Source organism: Pteropus vampyrus, unplaced genomic scaffold (genome assembly GCF_000151845.1).
Source record: "Pteropus vampyrus isolate Shadow unplaced genomic scaffold, Pvam_2.0 Scaffold238, whole genome shotgun sequence".
In the NCBI taxonomy this organism is placed as follows: domain Eukaryota; kingdom Metazoa; phylum Chordata; class Mammalia; order Chiroptera; family Pteropodidae; genus Pteropus; species Pteropus vampyrus.
The window spans coordinates 1,759,478-1,765,163 of NW_011889019.1; positions in this window are offsets into that span (position 1 = coordinate 1,759,478).

Consider the following 5,686-nt stretch of genomic DNA (forward strand, 5'->3'; position numbering starts at 1 on the left):
ATATTATTTAAGTGAAAACAGTAAGCCTGGTATGCAAGAGTGTCAAGACAAGTTCCCCTGGCCAAGCGAGCCTACCTTCCAATCAGATCGCTGCCCTTAGGCCTGGGGATTGGAAAGTTTTGGAGTCTTGGTTGTTTAGGCAAACAACCTACCTTAAAGCCTGCTCACCCTTCAGGTCTTAGGCAAACATCTCTCACTCCAAGAGGCCCTCCCACCACGGCCCCCTCATCCAAATCAGGTCCCTTCATGGTTACCTGCATTTAGGCTTTGCAGCACTATTTCAATGGTTTTATTTTATCTGTCCCCTCCTCATAAACTTTGTAAAGGCAAAGATTCTGTTTGATTTACTTACTGCTTAATCTCCCATGCCTCACAAAATGTTTTTTTTTGGAAGTTTCATTCAGAATAAATGCACAGTGCAAGTGTATGTTTGGGTGGGGGGGGTGTGGGGAGGGAGAAGAGAGGGAGAGATAATATGTGGAAGAATGACAGAAAGAAAGACTTGCAGGCCAACTCCATCCCCCTCCTTGAAAGGGAAGAGGAAGGAAGTGAAAGGAATATCCAGCAAGCTGCCCCACCCTGCCTTGCCCTGCCCAGGCACTCAAAGATTTGAAGAAAGTCAGTCCTGGAACAACTCCTCCCTCCTCTCACTAAGTGAAAAGAAACCTGTTATGTAATTAGTTTTAGTCCTAGTGAAGGGCTTTGGGGGTGAAGCGCCTGCAAGGTGATGAACAGGAAGGTGAACACACTCTATGGTATCCTAACTGCATGAGGCATTTTGAAATTCACAGCCAAGCCTCTTTGCAACACCGTATTCTCCAGGGCTAAGTTACATAGGGTGCAACCATGTGGGCTTAAACTCTAGAGGCCTGGGTGCTACCTTATGCCACCTGCTTAACTTTGCCTTTGGGTTCTCGTGGGAATCAAAAGAGATGGTGCATATGAATGTGTTCGGTAAACTGGAGGGCTCTGGACAGCCTGAGTTGTCATCACTTCTATACCTGCACAAGAGATTTGGATCTGGCAGGTGTGGATCATGTGTGACTATGCCCTTGTGTGAAGGGGTCTACGTGAGCCCCTTGATAGTCCTTGTGTGGGCAGGAAAGGGTTTTCTTAGAATAAATACTGGATGTCGGCTTTGCTGGCTTATTATTATTTGTTTTGGAGGTGTACTCCACCTACTTGCAAGGGGTTGAACTAACTGCTGGAATGAATAGGGCAGGCATTTTTAGATAAGTATTATCACACAATGATCCAATCAATGTACACCGCCATGTAAAATCTGCTTGGGTAATACTGCACCTTGTCATTTTTATGAGCGTTATTTACAACTGAGGGCTGGTTCCAGGTTATCAGCTCGGTATGTACTTCAGGCTCAGTGGCCTCAAGTCCAACATGTATGTTGTAGAAACCATTCTGGTTCAAAGCAACTTTTCAAGAGTTGGCAAAACCTGCAGAGGAGCCATAAGGTCTGTACAAGCTATTGCTGGCACCATTCACAAATCCATCTGCCTGTCATCAGTGCCTCAGATCCTCTCTGAAATTCTGATCCAAAATCATATCAGCTCTGTAATTGGTTCCTATGGGTCCACAGGGTGACATCCCTGGAAACTGGAAATCAAGCTGCCCTCTAGAAGTTAAACCCTTTAAGTTCACACATGATGGATAGGATACGTTATTTATCTGTACAAGGCCCCAGAGGGAACAGGACATCTCCTTGGTGAAAGCTGAAAGAATATAGGTCTTGGAAATTCAATTCAGGCATGCCTGCATGTGAAGGAAGCAGGAGCCAAATTAAGGCTCAGAAAAGCTTCTGAACAGCAGGTAAGTGGCTCCAAAGAATCTAGAAGATATCAGAGGAAGGATCTGCCCCATTCTGCAGCATTAACCAGAATAGAGAGGGACCCAATGGACAAGTATGTCCCATCTACCCAGAGAACTGTTCTATCTCAATGACATTACTAATATACAGCTGGCATGATTCTCTTTGCCCCTTTTCATGCTCATTAAAGCTTCTGATTTTGACTTCCAATGCAGGAGAGGGTATGTACAGAGAAGTCACCATGACACCAAGTCTCGGGCTCTTTGTTTTATATATATGTAATTTCTCATTACAAATTAACAAATTTCCATTTTGACGAGGCTTCTCGGGAGTCATTTTTTCCTCTCTGAACCTAATCAACTCTTATTTCAGACTTGCAAAGCTGATATCCAGACCTCAAATCAGGAATGAGTATGCAGCCTGAGTGGCAGGCCACCATACCTTCCACCTGATTCTTAATATCTACTAAGTGACCACAGCCTTAAAATCCTGTTCTAGACTCTTCCATGACAAATCAGTGGGACTTGGAATGGGAGGCCTCTATTGCAGCCCTGGCCCTGAATGACATGGCCAACCTCCAACAGCTTGGTAAATGTTTCTAATGGTAGTACCAACCTTAAGTGTGATTTCAGGAATTGGAGAGCTGGCTTATATTACCCCAAATCAAAATTATTTTCTAGAATATTGTCATCTATATTTTCATAAGAATGCATATCACAAATAGAAAAAAGTCATCATGTCATTTTTTAAATATTGCTTTGCACATGATCCAACATCTAGTGATGGCTTTAAACTCCTGCATGCACCAAGAAGCAACATACTTATGGACTCAAAGATCCTTTGTAAATAAATTGAGCCAGGTCCACAGGACAGATGTTTAAGCCAGGCCAGTGAAAACAATGTTTTTGAAGTGTGTACATTATTAGAGTAAACACTTTGTGGTAGTCAAGTATAAATTTAGAATATAAACTTGTATTTTAAAATTCTATTTTTGTATCAAAAAAAGTCCTGCATGTAGGAAAAAAAAAAGAGATGAAATATACAGGGTTAACAATGAGATATGGTATGATTCTAGCCCTTGCTTTTACTTTTGTTTTCTCCAAATGTTCTGTAAATCTTTATTACTTTTATAGTGAAACACAGATTACATTCTAATATTCTAAGTTACCCTTTAAAGAAACACATGCAACTGAGAATAATGAAATTAGAGACTGCGTGAATGTTTTAACTAATTTCCTTGCATGTTGCAAACAATACAGAAAAATCATGATTAAGCATGTGGACTGAGGCAGGCTTTCAAATAAGACAGTAGACCTAATAAGACAGCCATTGCCAGGAATGAACTGTGAGGAGTTACCTGAAGGCCTATTGCCTGGTGCCTGGGGTAGGGTTGGTTTAACCTGACCCATCTGTGTCCAGAAGTGTCACGAGCAAATTGCCTTTGCAAATCCCCAGTGTGACCAAATCCTTGGCCAAAACAAGGGTTGCTGTTCTGGTGCAGTCAGGAAGGTTATGTTCTGTCTTCCATTTCTGAGAATGAGTAGAGGATGGACTCCAGAAAAGAAAGCCAGAAGAAGTCTCAGATTCGGACACTACCAAAAGCACAATGAAATTAAAGGAGTAAATCTGGATCTTGGTGGAGGCACTCAACCATTCCAGTTGCCCTGAAACTGAATGAACCTTGCATTGATGAACACTCCCGATTCTCCTTTACACCCATGGTTGAAACAAAAGCAGAACTTTCATAACATGTTTCAAACACCTGAAGTTTCTGGGGCAGATTAACCCTTGCCTCTGCATAAAGATAATTAGCATTTAAAGTCTACTTCCAAGAGAATAAGGAGTTCACATCACTAACACCAACCTTTCTAGGTTACCTGCCCCTCCCACCTTTGAAAGAAAACAAAGCTCCTTGGAAAATACACTATAATAAGCAAATTGGCTTCAAACATTTTTTTAAAAGATGTCCACACTGGGCAATTGGCACATATTCATACCTCATTTACATGAAACTTCCTACTGCCTGTGGTTAAACTTCCTGAGAAATAGGAAAGGGCTACAGGTTTAATTTGACCCACCTTGTGTCCAGAAGTGTAATGATGAGGGTCAGTTGGAACACCTTTGCAAATCTCTAAAAGCCACCTCTTCTGACCACCTTTTTAGCTTGCTCTCCCAAATCCAGACTTTCTGTGAGAAAGGCATGCGAACAGCGCCACCTCTGGGCTAAGTGTGGTTCCTCTCAGCTTCCTAGCCCAAAATCAGGAGGAAATGCCCTAATTTGGGGACAATGGATCAAGTCAAGACTTGAGTTCCCTTAGAGAATGAGTGGAATGGTGTATAAAGACTCCTGGGGGCATTATCAGAACCATGGGCATTAAACTGGAATGGAAACTACTAAGAAGTGTGTGTGGAGGAGAGTTACATTTCAAATGGGGAGATTCTGAGATGAGAAAAGCTATCAATCAAATGCCAGGAGACAAAGCACAATTCCTCATATTTGGGGGTGTGGAATACCTGTGGGTTCTTTGCTTCTTGATGCCTGCTGGCATCACTCTGGGCTGATGGGACAAGTGATATGAAGAGCAATGGGAGGTCTACACCACTCCCTTCTCTGCTCCAGACCAATAAAGCTGGACAGTGGGAATCACATTGCTCTTTGTACCACACAATTTGATCTACTTGTCTGGGAAAAAGAGACTGTGAGAGTTGAGCAGGTGGGTGATCAGGCTGTGCTTGGCAGATGGAGGGACTCGGTAAACACTGTTCAATCAATGAAAAAAGCAGCTGGGAGACACCTGCCTGTGCTCCAGCTCCCTTTTTCAGTCTGAGTCCCTGGTGTTCAACCATAGCTCCACAGATCAGCCCTGGAACATTCACTGCCCCTCCTGATTCTCCAAACATCACTTTGACTGGGATTGTAAAGAGAAGTCAGAGAGACCTCATCACTTCTGTCCCTGAGCAAGATCTAAAGCCTGACCTAGGGCTATCATGCTACGCCCCAGAGTGGGTGCCGGGATTGAAGATGAAGGGGTCAAGCCACTGTTGCCAACGACCAGACACTGTTCTTGTCCCTGAAGGGGGCAGGTGATGAAACACAGTGTTTCTAGGAACAATGCATGGTGGTGCATGTTTATTCTACATCTGGTCACAGCAAATCTCACACACCCAGACGACAGCTAGGCCGAGAATGCATGTGGCTACCAGCAGCTGGAGGAAATGGAAAACCATCTATTGTTGCACATGGGCACGCTGGGCATAAAGCACAGCTGCCTCACTGGCCTACTCAGAGGCACTGAGACCACACTCCCATCTTCAGGCCCCAGGAAAATCTCTAAAAGGTGATTCCTGTTTGGAGTTTCCAAAGGTGATTCTTTTTTGGAGCTTCTAAAGTCTTGAGTGCCTGTGGGAGCCAAGCCCTAGTTCCAACAAATCATTGAGTCCAGGATCTGCCAGAGACTGAAGCATCTGGAGCTGGTGTCAAGGCAGCCTGGGGGCTAAAAAGAAGCCTCAGGCTGGGCCGCAGAGCAGCCCTGGGGTTCAGGAACGCCGCCGATCCTTTCTGCGGAGCTTGTGTCCCACCTGGGATCCTCGCTGAGCAGCTTTCACCAGGCCTTTGAACTGTCCCTGCAGCTTCACCTTCTTCCTGCAGGTACAAGGAACAGAAGGGACACACCTCACTGAGAACAGGCGATCCCCCTTCCCATTTCAAAAGATGGCTCCCTCCACACCAGCAGGAATGGGGGAGGAGTATTGCCCAGCAGTGGGCAGCACGTGATCTGGGCAGACCATGTGCTACCTATCATGTTTAAAAGGGCAGTTCAAGTTAACAATACCTGTAGGTACCAAATACATAAAGGTGCATTC